This window comes from Meles meles, chromosome 5, assembly GCF_922984935.1.
Source record: "Meles meles chromosome 5, mMelMel3.1 paternal haplotype, whole genome shotgun sequence".
Classification (NCBI taxonomy): domain Eukaryota; kingdom Metazoa; phylum Chordata; class Mammalia; order Carnivora; family Mustelidae; genus Meles; species Meles meles.
Window position 1 is genome coordinate 108,468,003 of NC_060070.1, and position 20,396 is coordinate 108,488,398.

The 20,396-nt window shown below is 35.6% G+C and overlaps 1 protein-coding gene and 1 pseudogene across 1 annotated transcript in view; both read right to left on the minus strand.

The window, feature by feature from the left end:
- EYS (eyes shut homolog) overlaps nt 1-20,396 on the minus strand; it is a 1,714,887-nt gene that overhangs the window by 381,252 nt on the left and 1,313,239 nt on the right.
- LOC123942824 lies at nt 18,956-19,227 on the minus strand (annotated as a pseudogene).

A 20,396-nucleotide genomic window follows, 5' to 3' on the forward strand; every position in this document is an offset into this window, starting at 1 on the left:
TATTGTTTTTTAATCACAGCTACCTAATTTCAGGTCCTGTTAGGCAATATGGCACTATGGCGCTATGGCACTATGACCTAATGGGTATATTTCCATAATGGGAAGTGGGCAAAAGCTTGGTGTGCTTTCTAGAGGGCTGATAGGGGCTTAAGGAAGGCATTTAGGTAGGTGGTGAAGACAATGGATACCTGCAGCTATGGAGACTCAAGTCTGCTAGGGATAAACTTAATCTGCTTTACAATTTTGCCTAGAGCTAGCCCTGGAGAGGATAATAAATAAATACACGAGACTTAGTGTTATACTGGATTTAACATGCAATTTGAAACAACAGTTGTTATTAGAAACTGACCAAGACATAATTTATCATCTGTATCTAAAAGAATTTAAACATTTCTAACCAGCAGACCTTTTTTTGTTCAAATTCCTGATGTGACTGACTAGAGTGTGAGCATTCCTGGGCAGCCATGGGTGCATTTCATAAAAGAGAACACTGTTCAGCACAGTCTCTGTGAACCCAGCTTTGCTTTCAGAAAAAAGTTGGGAGGCCATGTTCATGCAGTAATTTAAGGGGTCAATAGAAAGACTGAACTCCAAAGTGTTGGTCTGACAGGATGCAATTAGATTTTCTTTTGTCATGTACTAATATACCCCTTGGAAGGGTATCATGTAAACTTTACCAGTTTTCTCTTTGCTGTGTGGAAAAAGAATTAATTGAAATGTCAGGCAGGTCTGTGATCTGGGTGAGTCAACTGAGGTGGGTAAGTACAGGGTCTGATCCCGTCATTATTTAAGACTTTGGTATTTTATTCATCATGGACTTATGCATTAATTTTTATATCTAAAATACTATTTATCTTGCTTACTAAATTTTTGGTGCCCTTTTAAGTTTTGTGTAAGGTGGTACCTCACTTACTATATCCTAGTCCCATCAGGGTAAAGCAAAGTGACATTGGAAATAAATATGGTACTCAGAAAAAAACCTTTATGCACAACTGCAGATGATGTCATATATATAACTATAACTATATATATATATATATATGAGCTAATTTAAAAAATTTACTTTTGCTGAATTCTTACAAATTTTTGTGACCTTTATCTAACCCTGTTGACTCTTATTTTTCTTATATAGTAAATGGAGGTAATTCCTACTTCACAAGTTAATTAAGTTTTTAAAACTTATATAAAGAATCTAACTTGTGGTGTGCCTGGGTGGCTCAGCTGATTGAGCATGTGACCCTTGATTTTGGTTTAGGTCATGATCTCATAGTTAAGATGATCCCCTCACAGGGCTCTGCACTCAGCAGGGAGTCTGTTTCTCTCTTTCTGTTCCCATCTCACTCTTCCCCTCCCCCACTCATGCTCTCTCTAAAACAAATACATCTTAAAAAAAAAAAACACAGAAAAAAAAAGAATCTAGCTTGTACCCTAAAATATGGATAGCTATGATAAATGTTTGTTGTAATAGTCATTAAAAGTAAGAAAGGAATAATTAAGGATATAGGCTTATTCTTCCCAGGTAACACATTTTAATCAACTTTGAAGCTGCTGGTGAGAAGTGACATCTCCATATAGGTTACCATTATATAATTTCTCCACATATCAGCTTTGCCCAGATACTGTTATAGCTTGATCTTTCACTTACATCAAGCTATTGACAAAATATTACCTCTGAGTGTAGCCTAATCTGATCACCCTATTAATATTACTATCACCCATCTCTCTCCCTCCCTGCTTGAGCAGTCTGTATTATTATTACCTGCCTTATATTTCTGAACAGCACCTATCAGCTTTTAACACCATATTTAACTTAACATCGTCTGTCTTACCTCCAAGATGATGTATGCTCAATGATGCATACACTTTTGTCTGCTCTGTGCATTACTTGGTTCAAAACCAATGAGAGTGGTGTGTGTACAGGTATTCAGTAAAGTGTTTTCTGAATTAATGAATACAGTAAAGATGGGATTCAACTTAAACTCTTTTTTCTCCATGTAAAGAGATATTTTGAGAAAGCAAATGGCTATGTTTCAAGAAGAAACCCTAAGAAGACGGGTGCCTGGGTGGTTTGGTTGATGAAGCAAAGTGGCTGCCTTTGGCTCAGGTCATGATCTCAGGTCTCAGGGTCCTGGGACCTAGCCCTGCATGGGGCTGGCAGGCTCCCTACTCAGCCTGGAGTTTGTTTCTCTGCTTCCTCCTCTCCTTCTGCCCCTTTCCCTCCTGCTTAAAGGCACAATGTGTGCGCTCGCTCGCTCTCTCTTCAATAAAATAATAACATCGTAAAAAAAAAAAAAAGAGGAAACCCTAGGAAGAAAAATAAAATTGCTCAAAAACATAGTTACTTAGGCAGAAAACTAAATGCATGAGCAGTGACTTGGAGGATTCACTCCCTCTCCCTTACCTCTCCTTCCCTTACTGCCTCCCTTCCTCCCGCTCCCTACCTTTTCTCTGAATTAGATCAGCACTTAACAAGATCATCTCTCTTCCTTCCTACTTTTCCGTCACTCAGTCTCACCCTTCACTAGACCTGACATCTGAACAGCTGTTGCTGTTGGCAATTAATAATCTTTACCAACTTACGGGTTCTCCCTTTTTTTATTTATTCACTCATTGTATTTAGGTCATCTAGCAAACCACAACAATAGTCTTTTTGAGGACCTTAATACCCCTTTGATAACTGCAAACAAAATTATCCCGCCTTTTGGGACTCTTTGGTACTTGAAGAAGGGAACAGGTGTGCACAGGGTAAATTGATACATTAAGTCAGTCCCTCATTCTATTTATTCAACAAATATTTAGTGAACACCTACTATGTGCAAATACAGTGCTGTGCGTTGTGGACATAACAATGAACAAAAGGACCTTTATGTCCATATATAGATGGATTTAAAATTGTAGTTATGATGAAAAATGTAATCACATGTATTTTAACTATCAACCAATTCTGTTTTTCCCCCCATTTACCCTTTAGCTCTTCAGCCTGAATTACAGAACATCCATACCCTGAAGAAAAGTTGATACAGAGGTAATAAAAGCCCCTTAAAGACATGCCTAGTTAGAGATTCAAAGTACTAAAAGAGAGCCTTAATGCTAGATTGTTGTCACAGGTTTCCTTTTGTTCAGAAGAAATTTTTTTGGCATTAAGTAATATAATCCTGATTTTAAAAATAGGAAATAGGTACTATTATGATTCAACTTAAAAAAATAATGAAGTACAAACTGAGGCAGCTCCCTTCTTAAACTTCCCAGAGCTGTTACATGGCAGAACCAAGTCCAGCCCAGTGGCCTAACACCTCCTGCTGTCTGTTTTTGTGCCCAAGTGAAAACGAGTTGAGGATTTTTACTAGTCCTTGACATTCAACAGCTGCAACCTCTAGAGAAGAAAACTACTTAAAAAACAGGTTTATACCCTTATTTTCTAATGACTTTTGGGGGGTAGAAACAATCATTCCAAACTGAGTAGCATGTAAGAAATTCATAAGCATACTTGTTAGCTTACAGTAGTACATATGCTATTATTTTCCTGAAAAATTGGACCGCTTGATTCAATTGCACAAAATGCCCAAGTTAGCTTATTCATTCCCATGAACCGAGTGCATCATTTTTCTAAAAAACTGTATTGACTTCCTATTGCATACCAAATAGATTTTAATATTTAACAAGTTAAAGCATTCCTTGGGACATGGAGAGTAAATGCATTTGCTATTTACTCTGTGTATGATTCCTTCTTCTTCTGTAGCGGGGTGATTATTTATTCAAGATACAGTTAAAACCATTTTTTAAAACTATTACATGGCTAAAATTTGGGCCACTCTGCTGGAATTCATTAAAGTAGTTTAAATCTAAACTTAGTTTTTATGTTTTCATGGCAGGCATTTTTCTGCTTTACTGTGTTTTTGCCTTTCTGGCCATGGATGTTTGAGAATGAAGGAGAAAATATGCATAGTTATTTGATAACACACATTTGATAACACACTTTTGACAAGGAGGTGTGTATACTTGCCAGAGATCCATCCTATATGCTTGCTGATGAAAGCATTCTCAGTAATGTGCTTCCTTTTGGGGTTCACTCCCCAGTCTTAGTGACTTCTTTGGGGAATACACCAACATGCTCTTGTGAATGATGCCAGGATTGTGGTTCCGTTGCCAAGACTGGCACATGCTAATTTACAGCCCTTAAGTATCCTGGGGAATAAATAAAGTTCGCTGTCCTTGGAGAATATCATTATGACTGACTTCATTCATTTTACTTAAAAAATCCATATATAAGAGAATCCTCAACAAATGTACTATTGCTTAAATGAACTGCCATGCAGTATGTGACTCAAAATATCAATTTTAGATCAACACTCCCCCTAACCCTCTTCAGAATAATTGCTGAAAATGCAGGAGTATTCTTAAAAGTTCTCAAAACGGGGCGCCTGGGTGGCTCAGTGGATTAAGCCACTGCCTTCGGCTCAGATCACGATCTCAGGGTCCTGGGATGGAGCCCCGCATCGGGCTCTCTGCTCCGCAGGGAGCCTGCTTCCTCCTCTCTCTCTGCCTGCCTCTCTGCCTACTTGTGATCTCTCTCTCTGTCAAATAAATAAATAAAAAATCTTTTAAAAAAAAAGTTCTCAAAGATACAAAGAAACAACATGTTACTACAGGGGATACTGTGTACTGCTGGGTAACATGACAGATCACCCATGAAGATATATAAATAACAGTCATTTTAGAATTTGACTGGCTACATCTAATCAGGAAACTTTGCTGATAACTGAGAATAAGCATGTAGGGTATGCCAGGTCCTAGGGGAAGCAAATATTTGTCTACCGTCCATAGGCTGCTGTTGTCATGGAGGTAAAAAACCAATTAACATCTCCCACAAAACAACAAAACAGAAGTGATACATCTTGGGGGTAATGTCTTAGTAATTGCAATAATGCAAGGTCATTTTTACCACATGGTTATATTTCTCTCGATTTCTTTCAAGGAATAGATAAAACACACTTTATGTTTACTTTCAAAGAGGGTAAAAATATCTGCAATTCTGAATACCAACAAACACTGGGGATAATGTGAGTCTCTGAAAGAGAATATTTTTAAATGATATCTTGTTAAATACAAAATGGACAATTATACCTAAAATTTGTATTATAAAATAAAAGAATTATTATATAAAGATCTATATGGAAGTTTGTTCTTTATAACATAAAAAAGGACTCATATGATCTTTTCACACAGGTGGAAAGCTTGCAGTTGACACTGAATATTGACATTATTTAAGAACTTCTCCATTTAGTTGTATTTCTAGATCCAGTCTCAAGAAGACAGTTTCTAATCTCTATATATGTGAATATATATATGTGAATAATATACATAATATATATATGTGAATAATAGATTATTGATGTATATATATGTGAATACATTTTTTATTTTAACTTTTACTTGTTTGTTAAACAAATCTATTTTTATTTATAGCGACTTCCAAAAAGTATTTACAGATAGGGTAATTTTATGGAGCAAACCTCCCTTAAATCTTAGCTCACCCTTGTTCTACCAACATTTGATTCCAGCCCTATGGAGAAGGCAAGGGAAATGTTTTCTTGCCAACCCTAGTCCCTTCTAACCATATAAAGGGATGCATGAGGAACCAGTCAGGAAAAAACATTACTTTAAGATGCCTCTGATGATTCGTGATTTCACATTACCTATAATCATGGCAAAATATATCACAACTACCAATATACATTTATTTTATTTTATTTTATTTTATTTTTTTTATGGAACCACGTGAGCTTGCCAACAATCTCATGTGGTTTCCCCTAGACCCAGAGTTGGCGCTCTGCACCCCAACTGCTTCTGCTAATCACTTTGTATTGGGATCCAGCTGCCCTGGGATCCAGCTGCCCTCATTCGTTCGCGTGCTGTCTGATTGTTTTCATGCTATCATGGCGGAGTTGGGAAGTTGCCGCACGGGCCCTCTGTGAAGCAGGGCATCGCCTCTCCAGCTTTTTTTTTTTTTTTTCATTTTATTTATTTTTTCAGCGTAACAGTATTCATTCTTTTTGCACAACACCCAGTGCTCCATGCAAAACGTGCCCTCCCCATTACCCACCACCTGTTCCCCCAACCTCCCACCCCTGACCCTTCAAAACCCTCAGGTTGTTTTTCAGAGTCCATAGTCTCTTATGGTTCGCCTCCCCTCCCCAATGTCCATAGCCCGCTCCCCCTCTCCCAATCCCACCTCCCCCCAGCAACCCCCAGTTTGTTTTGTGAGATTAAGAGTCATTTATGGTTTGTCTCCCTCCCAATCCCATCTTGTTTCATTTATTCTTCTCCTATCTTGTGATTATTTTATTTCTTCCTTCCTCACTATGAATGATCAATGAACACAAGAACCATGTCTTTCTTATCCATTATGTTTCCCTGTATCTTCAGCTCAGCCAAAGAGGAATGAGTGATTTTGTAATTCAGGAGAGCCCAGGAATCTGCATCCCTCTCTGCTCCTCTATCAGTGGTCACTGGAGAGTTCTAGGAACTCACGAGTATGGTACCCCTTGTGTGACACACAGTACAGATGGAATCTAGGCCAGCTGTTGATATTGTTTCTTTCCTAAAAACATATTGGGTAAGCTACGTCCTTTGTTCATAGATAAATGCTGCTTTGGGATTGGGAACCAAAATTCAAATTCCTCTCAACACAGTGGAGAGGTAGGAAAGTACCAGAGGCCTCAGAATCTACTTTATTCTTCAATTTTCTCTGGTCCCTTTTTTTCTCTCAGTTAATGCCAAGAAGTTGTGGCAAGGCTATGCCAGAGTAATAGCAGCATGCTAGTTTATATAAACACTTTATCATTTATGATTGATATGCATGTAGCACAATAATGATTAATTATGCTATTAAATTAAGTATAAATTAATTGCTTATAATATTCATTATTGCTTTAACCTTTTTGGTATGTTTAGCCTTCAAAGTTTATTGCTCACAAACAATCTGAGCTCATGTATTCATTCATTCAGAAATGTCTACTGATTGCTGTTCTGTGCTAAGCACTATGCTTGCTCCAGGAAATAGATTCAAAATGAAAAAGAGGAGGTGTTCCTGTCTTCAGGGAGCTTGCCAGTTAAAGAGACCTTATGATACCATCAGTCCATATTGTTTTGTGAGTTTGAGAGTCACAGGAGTAAGCAGGAGTCAGCAAGAAAAGGGTTTAGATGGGGAAGAAAAGAGTCTTCTAATTGGGGCGGGGGGGGGGGAGCCCATTAGCCTACAAAAAGTTTCCTAGTTAAGAGAAAACACAAACTTTATAAGCCTAAAAACAGAAATTAGGGAGAATATTGTATAACACCTGTATTACCATTATTTTTACTTTTGATCTTCTCAAATTACAAAAATGATCAGCTCTTATTATAGTAATTTCATTCATGTTGCTTTTTTGCCCTCTTTGACTTCTAAAAAACTTTGTTTATCCTTTTCTTTTCTTTCATTTTTTTTTTATCCTTAGAAGTTTGTAGGAATCAAATCAAAGATATTCCAAGTATTTCTTTCTACTGTGCTGATATGGTCTCAAACAAGTAACTCTAATCCACACATTACTTATTTACCTATTTGTTGCCTTGGATATGCCTCTCTTAGTTTTGACACAAAAAATAACTAACTGCATACACTTTCGTATTCTAGTACAATTTATAGTTTGAATTTTAATAAGACATTTCTAGAAGAACAAAGGAGCCATAATTGGTCAATGATTTTATGAAGAATGCCAAATATAAGTGGGAATGAGTATTATTTGATAACTGCCATGAAATCGCTATCTTTCCCCTGAATGACTTAAGACCAACTTTTCTTTAAAGTAAAATGTATTTTTTCCTATTAAATCTGCACTTCAAAAAGGAACAAAAAGCAAGATTTGGAAAATCTCAACTGACACATAAATTTCTACATGGAACCTATTTTAATTTCAAGGAAAGCAAAACATGTGTAAGAGGGCTGGGACACTAGGTGAGAAAAGCAGCCATGAAAGACCTCTTCAAAGAAGGAATTCTGAAGTAGTTCAGAAAATACTGCTCACATCAGGAAAACAGTGTTTTTCTCAACATGTTCAAGGAAGCTTTTTAAATTGTGGGATTGACTTTGCTTTCCAGTGTGTAAAATTGTGTTTTTCCTAGTTGTTGGTTCTCTGGCCATCTTCCCAAACCTCAGGAAGCATGTAAAGTAAGTTCTTAAATGTGATCTTGCTGTATCAGCCGGCATACTCTCAGGTAGGGTGATTGGAAGGAATTCTTTCTGATCATCCTAGAAAATAACTACTGCCTCCTCCTCTTTACCTGTGAACTACTAAAGGGCAACATTTAACTCTAATTTGTCTCAGGATATAGTTCTTTTAATTGTTTTAATGATGAGAATTTAGGTATAAAATATATACTTTCCCAACAGACACATGAAAAAGTACTCCACGTCACTCGGCATCAGGGAAATACAAATCAAAACCACAATGAGATATCACCTCACACCAGTCAGAATGGTTAAAATTAACAAGTCAGGAAATGACAGATGCTGGAGAGGATGTGGAGAAAGGGGAACCCTCCTCCACTGTTGGTGGGAATGCAAGCTGGTGCAACCACTCTGGAAAACAGCATGGAGGTTCCTCAAAATGTTGAAAATAGAACTACCCTATGACCCAGCAATTGCACTACTGGGTATTTACCCTAAAGATACAAACATAGTGATCCGAAGGGGCACGTGTACCCGAATGTTTATAGCAGCAATGTCTACAATAGCCAAACTATGGAAAGAACCTAGATGTCCATCAACAGATGAATGGATAAAGAAGAGGTGGTATATATACACAATGGAATACTATGCAGCCATCAAAAGAAATGAAATCTTTCCATTTGCGACGACATGGATGGAACTAGAGCGTATCATGCTTAGTGAAATAAGCCAATCGGAGAAAGACAACTATCATATGATCTCCCTGATATGAGGACATGGAGAAGCAACATGGGGGAGTAGGGGGATAGGAGAAGAATAAATGAAACAAGATGGGATTGGGAGGGAGACAAACCATAAATGACTCTTAATCTCACAAAACAAACTGGGGGTTGCTGGGGGGAGGTGGGATTGGGAGAGGGGGAGGGGGCTATGGACATTGGGGAGGGTAAGTGCTATCGTGAGTGCTGTGAAGTGTGTAAACCTGGCAATTCACAGACCTGTACCCCTGGGGATAAAAATACATTATATGTTTATTAAAAAAAAAAATTTGGAAGGGGAGGCGAGCCATAAGAGACTATGGACTCTGAAAAACAACCTGAGGGTTTTGAAGGGTCAGGGGTGGGAGGTTGGGGGAACAGGTGGTGGGTAATGGGGAGGGCACGTTTTTCATGGAGCACTGGGTGTTGTGCAAAAAGAATGAATACTGTTATGCTGAAAAAATAAATAAAATGGAAAAAAAAACCCCAAAAAATATATATACTTTCCTGGTTTTGCTACAGCTTAAAATCTCTTTACCTTAACATGGTATTTTCTTGGAAAAAAAAATACTATGCAATTTGTTGGATTTGAAATTTGACCCTTGCCATACATCTGGATTCTATTTGTATTTTATAATGTATTTGTGCTAAAGTATTTGTTGTTAAGAATCTTACTTGTCTAACTGAGAAGAAATACTATTGTATACTTGACTTTCATATGCATAAATTTTGTATGCATAAACATTTACAATTTCATACCTGCTATATTTTATCTTATTAGTATCTTTGCTTTGCACAAGATTAGAAATTTCTAAGAGTAGGCCATGTTTGATATTGCTCACCAGTGTATCCTTGACACCTTGTTAAAGTAAGTGAGAGAGTTACTATGTTTGTCAACAGAAGACCTGAACTCTGACAAACTTACAGATTGTTCCAATACTTTAGAGATGACTCTTCAGTTGTATGGTTCCATCAGACCAATAAACAATGCATGGACTTCCCTTAAGGCTTTTGCAAGACTCAGTTCAGCTAGATATTTAAGCATTTACTGAATATATTATATGTGATTACTTGACAAAAATGGATTTTAAAAGAATGGGGGAGAAGTTCATAAAGTAAAAATGCTCACATATTAAATCCCCATAGTTCATGGAGCTTCTATCAAACAAGATGTTTCCTTCTCCCTCTCTGCATGTTTAATCAGTAGCTTTAATGGACACTATAACCAGCATTATTTGAGTGCATTATTTTTCCTATTAGGGCACTCATGCTGAATCTTTCATAGCATCTTAGTGTTGGGAAACAACCAGAGTGATTTTACTTATTTTGATCACTACTTCTTTTTGGGGGGATGGCTTAAACAACAGAAATTAATTTTCTCACAGTTCTATTGGCTGGGAGTCTTAGATCAGGGTGCCAACATGGTTGGTACAAACTCTGTACCAACTGTTCATACTCTGTATGAACTCTCCTCTTGGCTTACAAAAAGCTGCTCTCTTTGTATGGCCTCACCGCTGTTTTATTCACTGTGCACATGGAGCCCCAGAGAAGGAGATATTTCTCTCTAGCAAGACAAGGAGATCTCTCTCTTCTTTTTATAAGGCCACCAATTCTATATGATTAGGACTACACCCTTGTGATTTCATTTAGCCATAACTACCTCCTCAAAAGTCTTATCTCCAAATACAGTCACACTAAAGGTTAAGGATTCAACCCAAGAATTTTAGGGGAACACACTTTAGTCCATAGCAATTTGGATTTTTTTTTCCCTGCACTTTTGTTTTAGCTTTATTAAGGTATAATTGGCAAGTAAAGTTATAAGTTATAAGATATTTAATAAAGTGTACATATGGTGATTTGATACATGGATACATTGTGAAAGGCTAATCACTTCTTTTACTAGAAAAACTCTGCCCTTGAAGTATTCAAGTTGTTAAAATGTTAAGTGGCACCAGTTTGATCAGCTGATAAATATAGATCAATAATTAATACATAATATAATAAAGTAGCAATTATCCCCTTGAAAACACCTTTTATGATATGACTACTGCTCAAGCTGACTTAACTAGTCAACATGCAGCATTCCTAAAGCTTGCAATTTGACTTACTTTTTTAGGGAGGTGCTCCTAGTCTGCTGACTTATTATGTTTAAGTAATTTGCACAGTTTCCACTAACAGGAAGAAATGTCTATGTCCCCTACAGCAGTTACACATTCAATCAAATGCAGCTCATAAATCACATTTATAACCTTCACACTTCAATCAATAGGGTGTTTTATAGTTTGTAGAAAAATTATCTCGAGAGAAGTAGGAGAAGTACAAGAAGAATGTAGCTGGGGCCTGCCCAGGTCTAGATTCTGCACTCTGTCATCCTGAAGAGATTAACCTGCTGATTTTAACAAAGAAGGATCTCTCCCAAGTAGCTGTATGCAGTGCCAGAGCAGAGTTGGCATTAATGAAGCATTCTGGGAGGACATGATCAATAGCATCAAAGCAAAGAAAACGTTTCTGCCCTTTCATCCAGGTTTGGGGTGAATTACAAAAATTAACAGAGAAACAGAGCATAGTGCTTTTAGTAACTGATTCTAATTCACCTCCTCTAAAAAGATAGCGTGTTAATAATAATGTATTTAAAATCTCATAGTAGCACAATGTTCTACTTTAGTGACATACTTCCTGTATACAATAATGTGCTATTTCTTTTTAAATTCGTAATGTCATAAAATTTGTTTGCTAAAGTTGTAGAATCAGTTTATAAAATAATACAGAGCTTCATTTAGATTCCCCACCATGTGCACACAAATAGGTTATGATATAATTTTCTAAAATTATATGAGCAGTTGAAGATGTCCTGCTGGCTAATCCAAAATACTTTGATAGGAGAAGTGAGAAAGATTTCATTTAGATAGTCTAAATCTTCCTGTACTTTCAGTTAATGGTTATGTAAATTTTGTAGCAAATGATGATTCTAAAATAAGAAAATCATAGCGTAAGGAATGATTACCATATATTTATTTAGTTGCTTCTGGCATGTAAAATGGTGCTTATGATATAAAATTAAATTATATAGTGATGTGGAGAATGATGGACTCCTTGTTTCTTGAGCAGTCTAAATGTCAGACAATAGGGATTATGATGGTGATGATGGATTACTGATATTTAGGTTCATGACAGTAAAGTGATATGAAGAAATTTTCACGACACAAATATGACAATGGCAATATTTAGAATAGTGCCTTCATTTGGATTATTTCTTTTAAATGAAGTATATGTCTAATTTATGAGAAATAGAGTCTCTTGAAGTCCTAAAGGCCCAAAATTAGGTACCACAGTCTCAAGGAAATTGAGGGAAGCTTAGCAGAAAAGATGCAGAATCTGGCTTGAATCTGACTGAAGGATAGATAGATAATGCATAAGGTCCAAGGAATATTAGCATAACAAATTATATATATGGATCCATAAATACATACACATATACACATGTGCATAGATAAATGTGTATATACATACATATAACTATACATATATATGGTATAAAGGAAAACTGTATGAAGAAAATGAAATGACAAATGACAGCCTGGGAGAAAATACTTATAAATCTTGTATCTGATAAAAAATTTGTATCCAGAAACTACAAAAAAATGACAATAATAAGATGGATAATCCAAATACAAAATGAGGACAAGATCTGAATAGACAACACAACAAAGAAGGTAAAGGTATATGAGTGGTCATTAAGTACAAAAAAGATGCTCAATATCATTTGTCATTAAAAAATGCAAATTAAAACCTTAATAAAGTATCACCTTATACTCATTACAGTAGCTATAATTTAAAAGGCAGATAATAACAAGTGTAGGTGAGAATGTGGAGAAATGGGGACACTCATACACGGCTTGTAGGAATGTAAAATGGTGCAGCTGCTTTGGAAAATAGTTCATCAGATACTTAAATAGTTAAATATAAATTTACCATACTCCTAGGTCTATACCTAAGTGAAATGAAAACATGTCCACCTAAGACCTGGCATGCCAATATTCATAGCAGCATTGTTCGTAATAGCTACTACCTGGAAACAGCTAAAACCTGTCCACTAATTGGTAAATGGAAGAAAATGTAATACCCATACAAAAGAATACTAGTCAGTAATAAAACTGGAATAGAGTATGGAAACTAGGCGCTAAAAAGTATTATGCTATGTAAAAAAAGACAGCTGTAAAACACCACATATTGTATAATTCTATTTTATGAAATATCCAGGAAGTGAAAGTTTATAGACAAAGAAGTAGATAAGTGGTTACCTGGGACCAAGGGATGAGAACAGGGAATGAATGCAAATGGGCATAGAGGAGCTTTCTGGGGTAAGAGAAATGTTCTAAAATTAGATTGTGGCTATGGCTGCACAACTCTGTAAATTTATTTAAAATGGTTGAAATTTATGCTATGTCAATTAAACTAAAATAATGTTCTTAAAAATAAATTATACTTTTAGGTACTAATTAGCACTAGTTTCAAAGTAGAATGAGGAAGATAGAATTCAGAGAATATGAGAAACTTCAACATTTATAGAATTCTTGAAAGGAATTTTACAAGATTTTTGAATCCTCAAATTGTGTCTAAAGTGTTTGTCTAGTCTCAGTTGTTACACTCCTTCCATTTGCTACCTCCAAGAGAACAGAAATATTAACCTTCTTGTTCATTAGTTTATTCCTGGTACTTAGAACAGTTCCTGGCTCAGAGGTATTACTAAATAAATATTCCATAAATGAAGGAATGACATGGTCCTCATCTAGGTGGTCAACCTCTAGAGGAGATATTTTCCATCTGCTCAGATGGGGTTTATAATCAGGCATTGTATCTCTACAATTTTTCTGCCACATCTTGACATCGTTATTTTTCCTCTGTAAATATCGGTCAAAATCCAAATCTCTCTTTCCTTATAAGGACCAGTTATTGGATTCAGGACCTACCCTAATCCAGTATGGCTATATCTTTGTTTGGTTACATCTGCAAAAACCCTATTCCTAAAAAAGGTCACATTCACAGGCACCAGGGATTAGGACTTCAACACATTTTTGAGAGGTACACTATCCAAACTACGACAATTGATAATATTATAAAATAATAAAGATTAACTAATTCTCAGGAAGCATTTCATATACTACATTCATACTCATTATGTATGTTCTTTTTATCTCGATTTTGTCCCTCTCTTTTTTTTTCTTCAAATCTCTATACTGAGAGCAGGGCAGGCATGACATACCAAAACAAGGGTGAGCACAAAGGCATTGTTCTTACTTTCTGTAGCATAAATGTCAACTGACCCTTTCATACCATGGGCCCTGAACCTACCACTTCTGTTTAGTATGTAGCTTATGACTAAATGTATTCCTTTACAAGTTTAAAATGGCAGGATAACCTACTAGCTATTATATGATACAATGGAAATTTCTTTTTTAATTGTAAATTTAAAATTAAACATTACTTGATGATGCTATTAGTTTAGTCACTGAATTTGTTAAAATCATTCAAGTAATATTTTCAATAATATCAATTTATACCTTGACCATTCCTCTGAATCTATATTTCTATATATAGTAAGTAAATAAATCAAATATGAAAATAGTAAATATCTTAAATATCACAAGAATCTGTGGCCTCCTAAAACATTTTTAGTTTAGAACAATGCCCGGGTAGTCAACATGTAATGCTATATCTAATAATGTCATTTATGGCCTAGTGTTCAGGTTCGTTAGGCTACCAGTTACACTCTAAAAATATTTCTTGAATGAGTATGTAGATACATTTCAATTTACAGTTTTATAGGTGCCTTATTGCTAAACAATCAAACCTTTTACTGATTAAAAGCTAGAATGTGCTTACTTTTATAGTACCATCAAGAAATGGCTAGGTATAGCAAAGATTTGGAAGGAAAGAAATATGTTGAAAATATAATTTTGGTTAATGATCACTGGTAAATCAGTCAGGGTTCTTCAGTGCAAATAACATTATTTCAAACTGAAACTGACCTAAGTGATAACAGGAATATATTGTCTCAGGAAACTAAAAATCTCCATAGATGGGAAAAGATTTAGATGGATTTCATCAGGGTCTTGGGTTAATGTTCTCAACTATTTTTCAGCACTTCTCTTTGTGAGTTGGCTTTTCACTAGGGCTGATTTCCTTATTTCAAACAAGAAGGTACTGACCACTTCTAGACTATGTAATTCCCTTCTAGGTCCAGAGAGCCAGCATCTTTCCCGTGCTCCCATCAAGGAGTCTGAGGCAGACATTGATTGGGTGAGGGTAGTCACATGGTTGTCATGAGGCATTCCTTCTGACAAGACCTACCCCTGAGTCACTGGTGAGGAGTGGATATCTGAATGAAAATTAAAATAAGTCTTAAAGAGAAGGGCAGGCAAATAATTAATAGATGTCCATAACAAATGCCCATTACCCTCTTCAGTAGGGTCTCTTAATCTTTTTTTGTGGGAATATCTCTCTCCTCAAATGCCTATAATCAAACTTCCACACTATGTTTTCTCTTCTCCATCCATTTTTTTTATTATTATTGTGACAAGAACACTTAACTTTAGATTTACCCTCTTGAAAATTTAAGTTTATTTAAAATATACAGTATTTTTAAGTATTGGTAGAATGTCATACAGCAGAACTCTAGAGCTTATTCAATCTTATATAACTGAAACTTTTTATCTATCGACCAGCAACTCCTAATTTCCCCTTTGGCTTCCAGCCCCCAGCAACTATCATTCAACTCTTTGTTTTTATGATTTTGATTATTTAAAACACCTCATATAAGCAGAGAATCAATACCATTGGTAGGAATTTAAATTGGTGTAGCAGCTTTGGAAAACATTTTGGACACTCCTCAAAAAACTAAAAATAGAACTACCATTTGATTCAGCAATCTCACTTTTGGGTACATATCCAAAAAATTGAAATCAGGATCTCAAAGAGATATCTTCACTCCCATATTTGTTTTAATTATTATTCACAATAGCCAAGATATGGAGATAACTTAAATGTTCATCAATAGACAGATGAATTAAGGAAATGTGATATATACATATGCAATGGCATATTATTCAGCCTTAAAAAAGAGAAAATTCTACCATATGCAACAGCATGAATGAATCTGGAGGATATTTTAAGTGAGATAAGCCAATCACAAAAGAACAAATATTTTTGGTTCTACCCATATGAGCTATCTAAAATAGTCAAAACTGGTTTATTTTTATTTACACTTTCAAGTAAGTTTGTATTATTTAGATAAAATCTATGGCCAATAAAGGAGTATCTCACTTTTCCAACTGAAATTTAAAAAGTTCTCTCTCTCATAATAATGTTTAATTTCTTAATGATGCAGATGTATTTCTTCTTTCCGTTTTTGATAAATTCCTAAGTTTGTGATACAAGTATAATTTAGAGGAATATACTTCTTCCCAATTATGCATTTGTTTGTGGAATAAATATTTTTCTTAAACATCAACGTTGCATTACTTGAGGAATCTTATGGTAATTCTAAATTTGCAAAATATACTAATATAATCTAATTATTACTAAAGATCTTTATTAAGCATTTTTCATCCAAAGCTCTAAAATTAAAACAAAATTAAATTACACTGGTAGGAAAATCATTTTATTCACATATAAAGGGTTAACCTATACTTTTTTCAGAAAAAGATTTTATTTATTTATTTTGAGAGTGAAAGAGCGAGAGAGCACGAACAAGGGAATGGGGCAGAGAGGGAGAAGCAGACTCCCTGTTGAGGAAGGAACCTGATGTGGGGCTTGATCCCAGGGATCATGACTTGATTTGAAGGCAGGATGCTTAACCGACTGAGCCACCCAGGCATCCAAGGCTTACCCTAGACTTAAGTATTATAACCATCTTCATGACAAGGGCATTTATTCAGTGCAATAATTCAGGTTAGTGAAGGACAATACAAAATACTGAAGACAATGAGATTTATAAGTCTGACATTTACATGTCTGACATACATCTGACATATATTAAACAAATCTCAATCATTTATTTAGTATGAATTTATTTAGTATGTCTTAAATTAATATGAATATAACATCTCATTAGAATGTAAGCAATAATTTATTCTAATATCCCAAGGCCTGCTTGATGACATTTAGGTTTTTGAGGACAATAAAACCACTTAAGAAAAAAGTAAAACATATAGTGAATAGATAAATCAAATAATCATGAGTTAGTAACAACTCATGTTGAGTTTCTATTTTTCTTCCCCCTGAAACTGTGGACTATAGATGGTTGCCTATGCAGGGTTGCCAGGAGCTCAAAATAACAATATCACTAATAAGGTACTGAGGGTGGTTTCCAGACATCTCACACTGACTATTAAGGTTTCTTGTTTTGCTTTTATGTCTGAGAAACAAATTGAGAAAATAGATCACATTTACATCATTTATCTTGTCATAAGCTGACGCTTTAATAAGTATTTTCTCATTTTTTAGGCTTGACATATCTGATTCCTTGCATATGCTAGCATAAATGTAACTCACTCAATATTTCTATACCTCTATTTGGTATTACCAATTTACATTAATTTATTTGGTCAATCAGTATTTATTTAGTAACTACTGTCCTAACCTAGGTTCTTCAGGAAGCAGAGCCTGAGACAAAAGCTAGTGTGCTGCTAGGTCCAATCCCTAGGAGTCAGGTAATACAGTAGTAAGGCAGGAAAGAAGAGAACACCAATGCAGAGATACACAATTAATCCAGTCACCACTCAGTGTCAAAGACAAATTACTGCTCAACTTCATGTAACTACCTCTGAGAGGACTTATCAATGATTACTTTTTCAGACAATCTAAATAAGGAAAAACCTACTCTGGCTTCCATCTCTTTGTGATGAGGTAGTTAATACCCCCACAATTCTGGGTTGTGCCTGCATGGGCCAGAAAGGTGCTGAGGCAGATAATAGTTCTGTTCCAATAGTGAAGCCCTGGAACAGTAAGTGAGGGGTACAGGATGGGCATGAAGTAAGTCAGTGCCCTGTGAAGGTTATGCCCTGTGAAGTTTGCCATGGAAATCTGGTAACCTTAGTGGCAACTGTGGATAGAACAAAAACCAAACCCCAGAGACTAAATTCTCAGAGGATCTACAACTAAGAGGACTTACTATGGTCTAAAAGAGTTGTCTGGTATACATACTACATGCTCCAGATACTGGGGATATATCAGGAATAAAACAGAAAGTTTTGCTCTCCTAGAGTTTATATTCTGGCATGAGGAGATAGACAATAAGGAAAACATAAGAGATAACATACTATATTAGAAGACAAGTACCATGGAAAATTTGAGCAGGTAAGGGGTAGTAAGCAATTTTATGCTGGTGAGATTCAATTTTAAGTTTGATGGTAAAGGATGGCCTCACAGAGAAGGTTACATTCGAATGAAGGCAGCCAGCATTCAGTCATTGGATGTTTGAGGAGGAGGAGTACGAAGCTAGTGTGGTAGGAGTGGTATGATACAGGGGGGAACGGGTCTGGGTGGGTAGAGGGAAGGGGAGCAGAGGGGGGAGGGGACAGTGGGATGGAGTCAAAGAGGTTAAGCCAGTTCAGGCAGGATCTTAAAAGATACTCTTAACTCTGAGAGAAAATGAGAACCTAGCAGGGTTTTGAGCCAAGAAGCATTATATGCATTGTGTATGTTAGGTTTTCGTTTTGACTTCCCAGTTGAGAACAGACAATAAGAAGTAAGAGGTAGAAGCAGGAGGACCAGACAGAAGGATATTGGAGTATTCCAATTACTTTCATAGAGTTGCATGGTTCCTTACGATGAAAAATTTTGATGATATACTCTGATATTTAAACATTATATAAAAAAGAATAAATTTTTAACCTATGACATTGTCATAAGTATAATATGTGAGAATTTATATTTTGTTTTGAAATTTGGAATCTGATTTATTTAATTTTGGATAAATATGAAATATTTCTCTAATCAAGATTTTTTAAAAGATTCTATTCATTTATTTGACAGAGATCACAAGTAGGCAGAGAGACAGGTAGAGAGATGGGGGAAGCAGGCTCCCTGCTGAGCAGAGAGCCCCATGCGCACTTAATCCCAGGATCCCGAGACCATGACCTAAGCCGAAGGCAGATGCTTAACTCACTGAGCCACCCAGGTGCCCCTCTAATCAAGATTTTCAATTAGCAATAATCGCGCCTCGGATAAACCTCTTTGGCTACGATACTGCCACTGCGCAAAGCTTAATCAAGATTTTCAAATATGGATTGTACCATGGAAAATAAACTCTGAGGATGTTTTAAATGATGCTAATTTTTCTTTAAAAAATCTCTCAATAAACAATGAATTTTGGAACACTGAAAAGAAATAAAATAAAGTGAAATGAAAAAAAGACAATTTGTTTCTGATAACTAATTTGTTGTTCAATTTTGAAGTATTTTCAAATTGAGTTTAAGTATTATGTTGTGGATTTATGTAGAAGGAAATTTTAGAGTCAAGGACCATTATTGGAAGAGATTCAAAAAGTGGACTTAGGTTTTCAGTATATTTCCCATTCAGTTTGCAGATGAAAATGAGTTAAAAATGTGAATTCCAGAGCACTTGAGTGGCTCAGTTGGTTAAGCATCTGCCTTAGGCTCAGGTCATAATCCCATGATCCTAGGATCAGGCCCCATGTCCAGAATCTGAGGGGGGAGCCTGTTTTTCCCCCTCCCTCTGCTGCTCCCCCTGCTTATGCTCTCTCTCCCTGTCAAATAAATAAAGTAAAAGCTTTTAAAAAATGCTAATTCCTCATAATCTGATATAAAAGATGTAATAGAGATTTTGAAAATTCTCTCCTATTGTTTATAGTTGTTGTTGCACAAGTAATTTAATGATAGGTCACTGAAAACATATGGTTACAAAAGATGGATATTACTAATAATTTATATTATAAATAATTTGCATCATTATGGTCATTTCATCTCTTTGAAAGGAAAGTAAAAATCTATATTTTGTCTATAATTGAGGTTAGTTTTAATTCAATAACTGAATGAAATTACTGACATCCTTGAAACACCAAATTTTTATACTTCTTTTTCTGTGTTTTGCAATTTTCTGTTTAGTTGCAGAAAAACGAACTGACAATTTTTTTGAAATGAGACAATTTCATAGGTCATATTTTTATTTTGTTAGCTGATTTTCCCTATATCTTTACCTTTTCTCATTTCCTTTTTCTAGTCTTGTTCTTTAATCTATTGTAAAACCAATCAACATTAATAAGATTATATTTTATTTTAAATAATTCTTCTAATTAGTTCTCCCTTTCTGAAATGTCATTAATCCCTTGAATTAATTATTTTCATATGAATATGCATGATGTCTTTTTTCTAGGAAGTCCATCTAATTTAGTTTGCTGATTGCACTGCTAATCA